The following is a 16,419-nucleotide window of genomic DNA, read 5'->3' as shown; positions in this document are numbered from 1 at the left end:
ATTAATTATAAAGAAGCCTGGGCAGGTGACGTTTATAACAGAAACCTTCAAATCCAAGGGGAGCCCATTAGGAACAGATGTTTCCTGTTTTCCTTAACCCTTACCTTTCAAGCACATTCAAACATACACGCAAAGTCTAACTAGGGAAACTATAATGACTTCCAGTACTTATCACAGAGGAAATGTATGCAGGGGCTTGGTTATACAGGTGATGGAGAAGGTAATGGTAAGGTGTGGTTGATTTCAAAAATGGCCAGAAATTTTTTCTCTCCCATTTAGAAATGGAGTCTATTTCTTTACGTATTGAGTTGAGGCAGGTCTCGTGACTTGCTTTGGGAAAAAGCAACGTTGTGTAAGTTCCAAGCTTGGGCCTCAAGAGGTCTTTCCTATTTCCCTTCTCTTTCTTGGAACCAGCTGCCAATTGAATATATCTGGGCTAGGCTGTTGGATGATGAGAGGCATGTGGACCCACCATTGCCCCAGATGACAGCCAGCCAGTTCCCAAAGTGGAGCCCCCTGCTGATTTGGGCTGAGTGTGCCCAGCCAAGACCGGCGGAAGAATTGCCCAGCTGATCCCATTCTAAATTGCTGCCTCATGCTTTGTGAGCTACAAATAATGGTTGTTGTTTTAGACATTACTTTTTTTTTTTTTTTTAAATTTTTGTCTGCGTTGGGTCTTCGTTGCTGCGCGCAGGCTTTCTTTTTTAGTTGCGGCGAGCAGAGGCTACTCTTCATTGCTGTGCGCGGGCTTCTCATTGCGGTGGCTTCTCTTGTTGCAGAGCACGGGCTCTAGGCATGTGGGCTTCAGTAGCTGTGGCGCCCGGGCTTAGTTGCTCCGCGGCTGTGGGATCTCCTGGGACCAGGGATCAAACAGTGTCCCCTGCGTTGGCAGGTGGATTCTTAACCACTGTACCACCAGGGAAGTCCAGCCATTACTTTTTTTTTTTTTTTTTAAATGAAAGCTTCTTTATTTATTTATTTAATTTCTTTTTGGCTGCGTTGGGTCTTCGTTTCTGTGCGAGGGCTTTCTTTAGTTGCGGTGAGCGGGGGCCACTCTTCATCGCGGTGCGCGGGCCTCTCACTTTCGCGGCCTCTCATGTTGTGGAGCACAAGCTCCAGACGCGCAGGCTCAGTAGTTGTGGCTCACGGGCCTAGTTGCTCCGCGGCATGTGGGATCTTCCCAGACCAGGGCTCGAACCTGTGTCACCTGCATTGGCAGGCAGACTCTCAACCACTGCGCCACCAGGGAAGCCCCAAAGCCATTAAGTTTTGAAGCAGTTTGTTTCAGAACAAAAGCAAACTGGTACATGGAGTAATCCAGAGATTAGCAACAGCAGGGAGTCACTACTATCTGAGGCTGTAGAGACAAAGGGAGGAGGCCATATAAATGGGGCCCAGGGTAACCAGATCACCCAATGGAAGAGGAGTGAGGGCAGAAGTGTCCCATGGAGGCTTAGAGGCACAGAGCAGCTGGAGTTGATTGAGGCAGAGGCGGGTGGAAATACCCTGGCTTCTCTCTTCTCTCTGCCCTCCAATCTCCCACCAGGGCTGGACATCAGCTGAGCTCAGCTGGCAGCCAGGAGGAACAAGAGCCTGGAGATGCAGGCTTCAGGGGTCAGCCCTTCTGCAACGCAGAGGAGAGGAAGGGAAGGGCTGGGAATGGATCCAAGTGCAAATAGGCCCAAGACTGATCTTACACATCCTTTGAGAGAAAGACAAAGAAGTGGGATTACTTCTTTTTTATTTTATTCCCTATTCAGGAATTTAGCCCAAATTAAAAATGAGTTCTAGCTGTTGGAAAATTGTCATTGCAAGTGTCTCTCAACTTTTGACAAAATATTCCATCAAACTGTATTAGCCTATTTATAAAATGTTGTACCCACATTGGCCCATCAAAAACACATCATTAAAACATAGCCTGAATGATGCTCTTGTTAGGTCAAAAAACACAGACGTTATAAAACACTAATTTGATTAATTTCAATTCATTCAGCAAGCATTAAAAACTTTTTGTATGCCAATCAAGCACAATGAAGGATGACACAACATATATGCACACACATATAGACACAGACAATTGCAATAAAGTACAAATGTTGTCACTGAGGTACAAACAGAGTGGGGTGGGGTCATTTAAGCTGGGTCTTGAAGAATGAGTAAGAGTTCACCAGGTGGAAAAGATAAAGAATAGTTTTTCAGGAGGAGTGTACAGAGGTTCAGAGATAAGACACAGATGTCATATTTAAGAAACTCTAAGTAGTTAGTGTATTGTAATTTGGTGTGGCTGAAACATTGACTGTGGAAGGGATATGGAGGGAGATGACGCCAAAGAAGTGGCAGGGGTTAGACCATGGAGGCCTTATACGTTAAGTTGAAGAGTTTGCCCTTTCAGGGTAATTGGGAGACATCAGCATTTTTAATTTTATTAGATTTTTAAGAATTCAAATGATACATGCTTATTTTAAAGAGTTAAAGAATGATGTAAAAGAAAATAAAGGGTCACGATTTCGGTTCTCTCCTATATGGGAGGTAGCCAGGGCTAGTGTTCAGGAGATTATCCTGACATACCTTTCTCTATTTGAGGGTTGGTTGGTTTGCTTATTTGAGCTCACCTGGATTGCAAAAAAGATATACAGTCATCCCTTAGTATGGGGGAATTTGTTCTAGGGCTCCTGTGGATAGCAAAATCCAAGGGTGTTCAAGTTCCTTACATAAAATAGCATAGTATTTGCGTATAACCTATGCACATTCTCCCATATACTTTAAATCATCTCTAGATTACTTATAATACCTAATACAATGTAAATGCTATGTAGATAGTTGCTTGTGCAAGGCAAATTCAAGTTTTGCTTTTTGGAACTTTCTGAAATTTTTTTCCCCCAAATATCTTCAGTTCAAGGTTGGTTGAAACTGCCAATGCAGAGCGCAGGGCTGCAGAAGGCCAGCTGCAACTTATCCTGCAACTTGCTTTTTTCCCTTAACAGTACATGGACATCCCTCCAGATGAGTTAGATTTAACTCATTTATTTATTCAACCATTCTCTTACTGGTGGACAAGTTGTTTTCTGTTTTCAGCAATTACAAAAATATTGCAGTATGCCTCCTCAAGATGAGTCTGGGTATATTGGGGCTTTCGTTTCAGTAAAACAGATTCTCAAAGGCAGGATATCTGGGTCAATGGATGTTTGCATTTTTACTTTTAATGGATGTGTCCAGATTACTTTTCTAATAGGTTGTAGAAATTCCTATTCCTCGATGCTGTCAGCCGGAACTGGACATTATCACTCTTCCACTTGTAAATTTTGGTAAATATAATGAGTGAAAAAAAAGACTGCATTGGTTTAATTTGCATTTCCTTGACTTCTACAGACATTGAGCATCTTATGTTTATCGACAATTTGTACATTCCCTTATGTGAATTGCCTGCTTATTTTTCTATTCAGTTGTCTTTTTTTTTTTAATCATTTGGTAAAAGCTCTTTGAATATTAGTAATTGTTAATCTTTATCTGTACGTTTTACAAAGGTTCCCTTTTATCCCAGATTATCATTTGTATTTTTTTAAAAAAACTTTTTATTTGGAAATATTTGGAGACTAACATGAAGTTGTGAAATGGTACAGAGTCCTATGTACCCTTCACCCCACTTCTCCCAAGGGAAACATCTTATGTAACTATAGTACACTATCAAAACTCCATTTGTCTTTTGATGTAGTGTATGGTGCTATTTTGCGTTCAATAATTTTCTTGTAAATTTTAGTATCTGTTAAGGTAAGTCCCACCACTTCATGCTTTTTCTTTATTTTCTTGGCTATTCTCAGATTCTTATTTTTTCCATTCAAAATTTAAAATAATTTTAGCTACTTACACCCCTTGTCTTCCACCTAAAATTCTGATTACAACTCAAAGTTATATATTAGTTGGTGAAAGATAGACAATCCTGATTGCAACTCACTTAAAGTTATATATTAGTTTGTGAAGGATGGACATTTTAAGATACCAATACCAAGTTTTCCTACCCAGGAATGTAATATTTCTCTCCAGCTATTCAGGTCTATTCCCTTCAATAAGAATTTAGTTTTCTTTATGTAGATCATGTACTTTCTTTCTTTTTTATTTATTTATTTATTTATTTATTTATTTATTTATTTATTTATTTGGCTGCCGTTTGGTCTTCGTTGCTGCGCACGGGCTTTCTCTAGTTGCAGCAAGCAGGGGCTACTCTTTGTTGCGGTGCTCAGGCTTCTCATTGTGGTGGCTTCTCTTGTTGTGGAGCACGGGCTCTAGACGCCTGGGCTTCGTTAGTTGCAGCACGCAGTCTCAGTAGTTGTGGCTCACAGGCTCTAGAGCACAGGCTCAGTAGTTGTGGCGCACAGGCTTAGTTGCTCTGTGGCATGTGGGATCTTCCCAGACCAGGGCTCGAACCCATGCCCCTGCATTGGCAGGCGTATTCTTAACCACTGTGCCACCAGGGAAGCCCTAGATCATGTACTTTCTATGGATAATTTGTTCATAGGCATTTTACAATTCTTGTCACTGGTATAAATGATGTATTAGTTTTCTATTGCTGCTGTAACAGATTACCACAAATTTAGTGGCTTAAAACAACACAAATGTATTATCTTACAGTTCTGGAGATCAGAAGTCATAAAATCTGCTGTCAGCAGAGCTGTGTTCCTTCTGGAAGCTCTAGGAGGGGGTCCATTTCCTTCCCTTTACCTGCTGTCAGAGGCCACCTGCATTCCTTGGCTCACGGCCCCTCTCTTGAGTCATTCCTATGTCTGCTTTCATCTTCAGATCACCTACTCTTCCCTAACTCTTCTTGCCTCTTATAAGGGGCCATGATTACATTGGGCTCACCTGGATAATTGAATAATCACTTCATTTCCAGGTCCTTAACTTAATCACATCTGCAATGTTCCTTCTGTCATTTAATGCAACATATTCACACATTTTGAAGATTAGTATGTGGACATCTTTGTGGGAGGATGTTATTCTATTCACCACAATTGAGGTTATGTTTCGTGTCTTACTGTTTATTTCTGGCATGAAGAAAATTTTATTTATTTTTGTATTTTTAACTACTATCATTCACCTTACCAAAGTTTAATTACTTCAAACAGTTTTGGTAGAATCCTTTAGATTTCCTAAATATACAGTTATATCACATGAAAATAATGTAATTTTTGTCTCTTTTTTCAATATTTATTTATTTAATAATAATTAATAATTGGTATATCACATTAGTTAAGGTCTCCAAAGTAATGCCAAGAATGATGATTCTGACAGAAATGACTTCAGCTTTATATTATAGTTGCTACTAGTTTTGGGTAAATAATTTTTATCATTTAAAAATAGCTTTCCTTTTTGTGTGTTGGTGGGAAATGAGCTCATAAATGCTTTTTCCTCCATAGGGGGTTGAGGAGGTGGTGGCTAGACTCTCAAACCTCTGGGTACAAATGGTTTCGTTTTAAATCACTCAAACTGAGATAAAATCAGACCAACTATATATTAGTTTGGGGCAATCCCACTAAGGACATCCCAGGGAACCCCAGAGTCTATCATACATCTCTTCTCAGGGAGCCATAAAATCTTTCTCTCAGCCCAGGAAGGAGAACTCTCAGATCAACTCCTGGCCTCACACACTGTCCAGTTTCCATCAGAACTCTTATTTTGGTATTTATGCTGCTGCAAAAACAGATCGCAAAGGGGAGGGACTGGGGATGTTCACCCAGTTTGTCATCTTCCTAGAGTCTCCATAATTACGTCACACTGAAGTTTTGAAGCAGAGTAACATGATTAGATTTCTGTTTTAAAAAGTATTTCTGGAAGAAGCTTAAGTGATTGCTTTGAACAGGATCCCAGTTTTAAAAAAATATGACAAGGGGAACTGTTACATAAAATATGGTATATCCACCGAGGAGATTATACCCGGCTGTGAATACAAGGAAACAGGTCATCGTAGAGGGAGCCTGTCACACCATGGAACACTACGTAGCAGTCCAAATAAGGTGGTTCTGAGTATACTGACATGGCAAATCTCCAAGACATATTAAGTGGAAGAAGGAAATAGCAAAACCATTTATGGCACCCTTAATGTTTTTAAAAAAAAAACATACAAAAAATAGTAAAAAAATTTTCTTCTGTGTAGATATGCATAGAAAATATACAAAACACTCCCAACTGATTACCATGGCTAAATTTTGAATTTTTGATTATCTGTATTGTTTACATTTTTAAAAATGATAATATATTCATGTTTTGTGCAATTAAAAATGTTTCAAAGAATAAATAAAACAGACTATTGTGAGTGCAGAAGAGAAATGAAGTAATATGAAGCTGGAAGTAATATGGCATTAAGGGAGATGCAGAAAAATGGAGAAGGGAAAGATATTTAGGAAGTAAAAACCAAAATATTTTAAAACATCTGATAGAGGGAATTCCCTGGTAGTCCAGTGGTTAGGACTCCATGCTTTCACTGCCGAGGGCGTGGGTTTGATCCCTGGTCAGGGAACTAAGATCATTCAAGCTGCACAGCATGGCCAAAAAACCCCAAAAACAAACAAACAAACAAACAAACAAAAAACAAAACACAGCATCTGACAGAAAGGGAGGCATCTAGGATGACTTAAGGTTTTGAGTTTAGGTGATGGAGTGGATGAGATTTTAGGGGAGCTGGCATCGGGGTGAATGTCCAAACTCTTAATTTCCTTAACAATCCCTTCCAAGCTTAAGGCATATAAGGCCACTGATACCTGTTGGTTCTGTATCTGGGGAGATGATTAAGAGAAAGCTGAGAAATAAACCTTCACCTAAATTCTTGCCTACAGTGCTAGATTAACCTTGCCACTCCCTAGAGGAAAATGCCAGGGCAATTAGTTATTATTACAATGACAGCAGTGGCCAAAGACTCCAATGTCATCCACTTGTTGAGTTAGGCTGGTGGGCACATGAGCCTAGAACGCATGACTTGCCTTGAGTGGTAAAGCCTAAATGAACAACTTCAATCTTCCTTTTCCCCCATCCCTCTCTGAAACCCCGTTGGTTCTCTACCTAGAAGAAGCCTTGGACCCTTTCCTACCCCACAGTGACCTGGGATCAAAGAGAAATGAACCAAGATTGGAACCCATAAATAAGAATCCAAAGAGAAGAGACAAACACCATGAGGATGCTAGAGCTTCTCGCCTCTCTCAGCTTCACGCTAAAATACACACACACACACACACACACACACACACACACACACACACCACCCCCAACACCCTGGGGCTTGCACTACCCAGGTCTTAGTGCATAAAACGAATCCTCTTTAGATATATATCTCTGTGTGTGTGTGTGTATCTGTGTGTTGGAGCTGGCCTGGGATGAGGGTGATGGTTGGTGGCACTTAGAATTCAAATATCCCTTCCATAGTTTGTTCTCCTTCAGCTGGAGTTAGTTTGCCAACCAGACTGTGGACAGCAAAGAGTGCTGTTGTTTTGATCACTTATCAGAGGAGATAATGCTCATGACTTCAGTCATGAAAACTTCTCCCAGCTGTTCATCTGGAACCAATGGAAAATGACCACTGGATTTAACAAGAGCCCTTTCCAAATATCTCTTTGGCATTGGCCCCAGAAGCTGCTGAAAAATGTCAGAAAGGAAGTTAATAAATTAACCTCAAGGCCACACTCCACTGGGCCTAGGAGCCTCTCTGGGTTAATTATCATCTCAATGGTGTTCAGTTATAGGGTCCAGTCAGGCCCCCGAGTGTTTAACATACTAAACAAAGTCCAAACCGTGCACCGCTTGTGACATAAAATCCTTAGACATGCCACTACTTCACATTTTTCACACTCCAAATCTTTCTTTATCAACTTAATCCCTTGTTTCCACAGAGTAATTAAAGCTCCTTTTCTACTTTTTCCACTTAAAAAAGCCAGCAAGGAATCACCCCCTCTCCCCCTACCCCAGGTTCACTGGCTGGAACTTGGATTCTTCTGCACTCACAGCAGGGACTCTCAGTCCAGGCCACACACTGGAATCACCTGGGAGCTTAAGAAGCCCCGTTCCTAGAGACTTAGACTTAATTGCTTCAGGTAGGGCCCAGGCACCCGGATTTTAAAAACTTATCAGGTGATTCTAATGGGCAGTCAGGGTTGAGAATGACTCACCTACAGCCGGGACATGCTGCTCATGGACTAAGCAAGCTACAGCTCTTCCAAGTGGATTTTCTCTAATTCCAAATCTCTCTTGGTTCCACTTTTCTAAAATTCTAATCTAATTGATAGAACATTCTGTGATGATGGTGTTAACCTAAAACAAGAAAATAGCCACTTATTTTACCAGCAAAACAAGTTTATTTGGGAACAGCAAAGAAATGAAATTTGGGACATGCAACTATGGTGAACCACATGCAAGTCTAGTAAAGCAAAGGAGGGGAAACTCTTTTATAGAAGAAGGGGAAGTCGGGAGGGGCTGTTGTGTCCACTGGAGGAAGCTGGGGGCTTGAAGTATAGTGGTTTTCCATTGGCTGAGTTGTGACAGTCTCTCATTGGCTGACCTGTTGCCAGGCAAGGAGATCTTTCTTCCTCCTGCTGGTGGTAGTAAAGTAGTGTTACTTCCTGCAGGGGATGCAAGGTAAGTGTCTTCCTGTTGGGATCTGTATTGATGTGGAATGGTACATGCATGAGAGCTCCCCCTTTGGTCTCCTGACTCCATTGTAATAGGTTTCTATTATTTATTTATTTGTATTGGCGTATACAATGTTGTGTTAGTTTCTGCTGTACAGCAAAGTGAATCAGTTATACGTTTACATATATCCACTCTTTTTTAGATTCTTTTCCCATACAGGTCATTACAGAGTATGGAATAGAGTTCCCTGTGCTATACAGTAGGTTCTTATTAGTTATCTATTCTACATATAGTTGTGTGTATATGTCCATCCCAATCTCCCAATTTATCCCTCCCCCCCTTTTCCCTTTGGTAACCATAAGTTTGTTTTCTACATCTGTGACTCTATTTCCATTTTGTAAATAAGTTCATTTGTACCATTTTTTTTTAGATTCCACATATAAGTGATATCATATGATATTTGTCTTTCTCTGTCAGACTTACTTCACTCAGTATGACAATCTCTAGGTCCATCCATGTTGCTGCAAAAGACATTATTTCATTCTTTTTTATGGCTGAGTAATATTCCATTGTATATATATGTACCACATCTTTATCCACTCATCCATCAATGGACATTTAGGTTACTTCCATGTCGTGGCTATTGTAAACAGTGCTGCAGTGAACATTAGGGTGCACGTATCTTTTTGAATTACAGTTTTCTCCAGATAGATGCCCAGGAGTGGGATTGCTGGATCATATGGTAGCTCTATTTTTAGTTTTTTAAGGAACATTCATACTGTTCTCCATAGTAGCTGAGGTTCCTCTTTATTAATTTTCACAAGGGAAATGCTCATATCAGGACTGGAACAAGAATGAGGCAAGTGAGGCATGTAGGGTACATGCTTTAAGGAAGCTCTTACTTTCTTCTTTTCTTTTTTTTTTTTTAATACATTTATTTATTTTATTTATTTATCTTTGGCTGCATTGCGTCTTCCTTGCTGCACACGGGCTTTATCTAGTTGCGGCGAGCGGGGCCTACTCTTCGCTGCAGTGCACAGGCTTCTCATTGAGGTGGCTTCTCTTGTTGCAGAGCATGGACTCTAGGCACGCGGGCTTCAGTAGTTGTGGCGCACAGGCTTAGCTGCTCCGCGGCATGTGGGATCTTCCTGGACCAGGGTTTGAACCCATGTCCCCTGCATTGGCAGGTGGATTCTGAACCACTGAGCCACCAGGGAAGCCTGGAAGCTCTTACTTTCAGATGCCGACCCTTCACTTGCACAATCCTGGGAGTGAGTGCTTCCTTAAATTTTGAACATAAGGTGCCTCACCCTAATCTTGGCCCTGCTTCATATAGCATGTGCTTTCTTTTTTTTTTTTGATCACATTTTTTTTTTTATACAGCAGGTCCTTATTAGTCATCAATTTTATACACATCAGTGTATACATGTCAATCCCAATTGCCCAATTCATCACCCCCCCCACCCGCTTTCCCCCCTTGGTGTCCATACGTTTGTTCTCTACATCTGTGTCTCAATTTCTGCCCTGCAAACCAGTTCATCTGTACCATTTTTCTAGGTTCCACATACATGCGTTAATATACAATATTTGTTTTTCTCTTTCTGACTTACTTCACTCTGTATGACAGTCTCTAGATCCATCCATGTCTCAACAAATGACCCAATTTCGTTCCTTTTTATGGCTGAGTAATATTCCATTGTATATATGGAATATATACACATCTTCTTTATCCATTAGTCTGTCGATGGGCATTTAGGTTGCTTCCATGACCTGGCTATTGTGAATAGTGCTGCAATGAACATTGGGGTGCATGTGTCTTTTTGAATTGTGGTTTTCTCTGGGTATATGCCCAGTAGTGGGAATGCTGGATCATATGGTAATTCTATTTTTAGTTTTTTAAGGAACCTCCATACTGTTCTCCATAGTGGCTCTATCAGTTTACATTCCCACCAACAGTGCAAGAGGGTTCCCTTTTCTCCACACCCTCTCCAGCATTTGTTGTTTGTAGATTTTCTGATGATGCCCATTCTAACTGGTGTGAGGTGATAGCTCATTGTAGTTTTGACTTGCATTTCTCTAATAATTAGTGATGTTGAGCAGCTTTTCATGTAGCATGTGCATTCTTGATGAGGGTGTTACTGCCTCCAAGGGTACAAAAATTGGTTCCTGGTTTGGGGGGGCAAAAAAATCTTGCTGATTTTATATATGAAACACATATATACATATAGGTATTATAAATACATATAATACATCTGTGTTATTAAAATTTCATGGGAGTGGCAACTAGGCAAAGAAAGTCTAAAAAGGCTTTTAGAGGAAGCAATAGTGAAAAAAAGGTGGGGAAACACTGATACAGAACATTGAGCATAATGCTGTTAAGCGCTTGAAATGGAGCTAGTGAGACTGAGAAACTGAATTTTAAATTACATTTAATTTTAAGTCATTTCAATTTAAATACCTACCTATGGTTGCTGATTACTATGCTACACAGCTCAGATTGAGAGAATGGACAAGACAAATAAGATTATTACAATCCCTGCTCTGGTCCAAAGCACAAACATCCTAGAAACAAACAGGATCTCCCTGGCAGTTCACAATATAAGCACTGATCCACTCACTCACATAATATCTCAGAACCCAACGCATATTACCAGCCATGCACCAGGGAGGGGCAGACAAGAAGCAGAGCGGAGGAAAAAGAAAGATCAAACTCAACAGGGCTAAATGCACTATAAGAGGATAATGAAGGCAGTGTTTGGGAGGCAATGATCTCCAAGCCACATGACCGACCTCATTGAGGGGTGCTTGAAACATACCGCTCACCCTCTCTTACAACCAGAACACCTTGCATTTATACTTTTTTTTTTTTTGGCTGCGCTGTGCGGCTTGTGGGATTTTAGTTCCCCAACCAGGGATCAAACCCAGGCCCACAGCAGTGAAAGCACTGAGTCCTAACCACTGGACCGCCAGGGGATTCCCACTCTTTGCATTTGTAAAAGGTAATTTTTCCATAAAATGTCCTGGCTTTGCCCTCCCCAAAGTCCCAGTCTTAAACTTGTATCCCTTTACTTGTCCATTGTCACCAGGATCCCCAGTATGCCTGATGCATCTGTTTCTTATTCTAGAACTCCCTGAGCTCACGCATTCTGCTCCAAAGGTGCCTCCTGTTCCCATAGTTGTCCAAACTGGAGACACCCCTCGACAATTCTCCAGCCTAAATCTGCTGTGCCCTCAGGAGCCCAGGAAGAACAGTATATCTTCCAACCGTACTTTTCCTTAGCTTTAAAAAAAAATTAACAGTAAACATTTTTATCTCAAAAGTGTCTGTGAGTCAAGAGTTCGGGATCAGATTAGCTGTGAGGTTCTGGTGTGGGGTCTCTCGTGAGGTTGCAGTTGAGATGTCAGCCGGAGGTGTAGTCATCTGAAGGTTCGATGGGGCTGGAGGGTCCGCTTCCAAGATGGGTCACCTCACTCACACGGCCAGCAAGTTGGCACTGGCTGTTTGCAAGAGGCCTCGGTTCCTTGCCACATGGACCTCTACCTAGGGCTGCTTGAGTGTCCTTCAACTTTTAACTCTTCAGTAAACTTTTTCTATTCTGAAAGTACTAAAAGTATTTTCTTTTACCCACCATTATTCCTGCAGCAGAACTAAATGCAGTGACATCATATTGATAGCTTGAAATCAGCTGCAGTTGAGTATTTGCACCATGGAAATCAGCCAGTGCTTCAAATCAAGTATTGATTTGTTTTGTTGATTAGATGTCCAGACTTTAGAAAGTGTTAAAAATTTTAATAATGCAGATTATACATAAAAGCGTGTCACATCTACAGTGGTTACGTTGTGAATACTACAAAATATTGTGAAATCGTGATTGAACTGTAGCCGTAAGTTGACTATAGATAACAAGATTTCAGCAAAATTCAACAAAAGCATTCCATAAGAATTAATTGCACAGTAAAGGAAACAATCAATAGAGTGAAAAGGCAACCTATGGAATGGGAGAAAATATTTGTAAGCCGTATATCTTTTAAGGGGTTAATATCCAAAATATATAAGGAACTCTTACAACCCAATAGAAAATAACTAATAACCCAATTAAAAAATGGGTTAAGAATTTGAATAGACATTTTTTTCCAAAGAAGGCATACAAATGGCCAATAGGTATATGAAAAGATGCTCAATATCAATAATCATCTCCCTAAATGCAAATCAAAACCACAAAAATATATTACCTCACTCTTGTTAGGGTGGCTATTATCGAAAAATCAAAAGACAGTTAAGTGTTTGTGAGGATGTGGAGAAATTGCAACCCTCATACACTGTTGGTGGGAATATAAATGGTTCAGCTGCTATGGAAAACAGCATGAAAATACCACAAAAAATTAAAAATAGAACTACCATATGATCCAGCAATCCCATTTCTAGTATTTATCCCAAAGAACTGAAATCAGGATCTCAAAGAGATGATCACCCATGTTCACTGCAGTATTAGTCACAATAGCCAAGATGTGGAAACAACCTAAATGTGCATCAGTGGATGAATGGATAAAGAAAATGTGGTCTGTACATATAATGGAATATTATTCAGCCTTAAAAATTAAGCAAATCCTACCGTATGCAGTAACATGGATAAACCTGGAGGACATTATGCTAAGTGAAATAAACCAGTCACAGAAGGACAAATACTGCATGACCTCACTTATATGAGGTACCTAAAATAGTTAAAGTCATGCAAGCAAAGAATAGAACTGTGGTTGCCAGGGCCAGCGGGAAAGGAGATGGAGAGTTTTTAATCAACAACTATAAAATTTCAGTTTTGCAAAAGGAGTAAGTTCTAGAGATCAGCTGTACAACAGTTGTGCCCAGAAATAACAATGCTGTGTTGTACACTGAAAAATTTAAGAGGATACATCTCATGTTACGTGTTTTTAACTACAATAAAACTTTGAGAAAGAACTAATCAGCTATGTGTAATTTATAGCAGAGTATTTTATATTTCATTATTATTTGCAAATTGTGTGATGCCCTTTCTTTATATCTGCAAAGTGTATAATAAACTTATGTTTGTATAGACACGCATGCATTTTTTTCCCCCTCAGAGCTGGTTGGTAAACATATACCAGCATTGCCGAACCTGGCTGTGCACGCAGGACTTTGGGAAAAGGAGTGCTGCTGTGCAGTGCCAGCTCGGTCCCTGCCAAGCTCAGATTCCCGCTTCCTGACGGCTCTGTCCCATGGCAGGAACCGTGCTTCCTCCACCTGGGACTTTGCCCAGAAGTGCAGTTTGGCTCTGACAGTAAGGCGTCCTCCAAGGAGCTGGCCACCCACATCTCTGCCTTCTGCACACACTCACTTCCCTCTGCCAAATCACCAGATGTGAGACGTGTCTCAGCACAGGAAAGAAACAGGAAAGATGGTGGGGATCCTGAGCCCCTCAGTCCTCAGCCTCCTGCTCTCTACCCAGATGTCAAGGGACTTGTATACAGACAAAAACCAAGGTTTTCTTTCTCTAAGAAATGTTTCTTCACGTGTGGCCTCCAACTATCTCCTTTAGAACCGCCCGGTACACGTGTACTTTCCTGGACCCTAGTCAGGCCTTCTGGGTTATCATCTCTAGGGTAGAGTCTGAACTTTGAACTGCTCTACTCATTCATTCATCTATTGAGTGCCTGCTGTCTGCCAGGCACTGTTGTAGGCTCTGGATATACCAGGGAACAAAACAGACAAAACCCCTGTTTGCATGGAGGTTATACTAATGAAGAAACACCAAATAGACAAGACATGTATGGAAAATATATAGTATATTCGTTAGTAATAAGTGCTAGGGAGAAGAATAAAGCCAGGATAGGGGGTAGGAAGTATGAAGGGGAAATTTGAGTAAAGATCTGAAAGAAGATAGTGAGACATGTGGCCGTCTGGGTGGAACAGTGCTCCAGGCAGAGGGAACAGCAAATCCAACAGCCCCAAGGAAGGAGTTTGCTTGTGTAACAGGGAAGAACAAAATCTGACTCCATGTTGAATCGTTTCTTTTCTTTTTAACCTTTGCTGTCCATTGCTTTTTGTTACTATAATCACTAAAAAGATGTTGTCTATAGGTATTGACATACATAATGGCCTCCTTCTGGGAACCCTGCCCCTCTGTGTAAATGTTAAAGTGCCTTTGTTCAGCTCACAGGGTGACAATCTGACCCTGCCCACCTGTGAATGGCTGCAAGAAAGAAGAAATTAACACATCCCCTCCCCGAGGCTGGCCAAACCAGGAGATGTTTTGCAAGACTTATGGCCTTATTACTTTACTTCCTCACCTCCTCCCCCTCTCTGTTCTATAAAAGAAACTAGCATCCAGACCCCGATAAGATGATACTCTAGGACATTAGTCTGCTGTCTTCTCGGACACCCAGCTTTCTGAATATAGTCGTTATTCCTTGCCTCAACACCTCATCTCCTGATTTATTGGCCTGTCATCCAGCGAGCAGAGTGAGCTTGGACTCAGTAACACTTGGAGCGATCAAGGAAAAGGAGGAGACCAGTATGGTTGAAGAATTCGCAGAGATTCTTCTGCACACAAAAATGGAGAACTCCTAGCAGAGCAAATGCCGCTAACTTTTTCATGTGAAGTCTGTCATCCTCCGCACACTTGTGTTTCCAGACCGTTCCTCCAGTTCATTTGTTTCTTTCACCAAACATTTATTGAGCACTTACAAAGTGCCTATATTATGAGGCTGAAAGTCCTTCACTTGTAAACATTTTCTGGCATCTTTGCCTGTCAATCCAATACCCTCTGATCCCAGCTGGATTTCATTCTTCAGTTTCTTGAACCTTAAGTTATGAGCCTACTGCCATTCCCCAAACTCTCTGCAGTTGCCCTTTATTCTCTGCTTGTGGCCACAGGATAACATTAGTTCCCCAAACCTGGGTCCAGTTCCCAGAACCTCCCTGTCCCAGCAAAAGGTTCAGGTCCTTCACTGGCCTGCAAGGGGCATCAGGAGATTGAGTTTAGTCTTGGACATTGAGCTTGAGGCACCTGGGATGCACATAGGAGGCCATGCACAGCAGGTCATTGGGTTGGTAGCTGTATGGCTCAGAAGAGAGGGCAAGGATGGAAGTAGTGATTCAAGTCACCATAATCATTTGTTGAACTGCTTTCCATGTGCTAAGCTGGTGGTTCTCAACCCTGACTGTACATTCAAAGTGTCTGGAGAGCTTTAAAAATATATAGATGCAAGGGTCCTACTGCAGACCAATGAACACCAAATCTCTGGGGGTGGGGCCCAGGCATCTGTACATTGTAAAAGTGTTCCAGGTGATTCTAACATGCAAGCAGAGTTGAGAACCACTGTGATACACGAGCGGGATCAGTGATTCTCAACCTTGGCTATGCATTGGAATAAACCAGGGAGCTTTAAAAAGTATTGCTGCCTTGGTCCCATCCACAGAGGTACTGCTGTGTTAAGTGGTCTGGGTGCAGCTGGGCTTGGGGAGTTTAAAAAGCTCCCCCGGTAATGAAGTCCAGGTTGAGATAAACCTTGGATACTCTCTTCCTCCATCCACTGAGCTAGGTGATGGACATCTGGGATGAGAGGATTACAAAGATGAACCAGAAATCTTTCCAATCCTCAAGAATCTCACTCTGGCTGCCATGGACATGCCTATCTGTAGCTTTGCTTGCCCTGGACTCCTTTCTCACTGGCAACATCACCTTCCTTCTTTAGGGGAACTCCTCCTACTTCCATTCCAACAATATGGTTTTTAATGGGCATTGCCAACGATGACCTGCCCTGTTCCTTTGGCTATAGACCTGAGCCAGG

The sequence above is a fragment of the Balaenoptera musculus genome, chromosome 15, assembly GCF_009873245.2.
Source record: "Balaenoptera musculus isolate JJ_BM4_2016_0621 chromosome 15, mBalMus1.pri.v3, whole genome shotgun sequence".
NCBI lineage: Eukaryota > Metazoa > Chordata > Mammalia > Artiodactyla > Balaenopteridae > Balaenoptera > Balaenoptera musculus.
The sequence above is the reverse complement of the archived record's forward strand: the minus strand, read 5'-3'. Positions refer to the sequence as shown.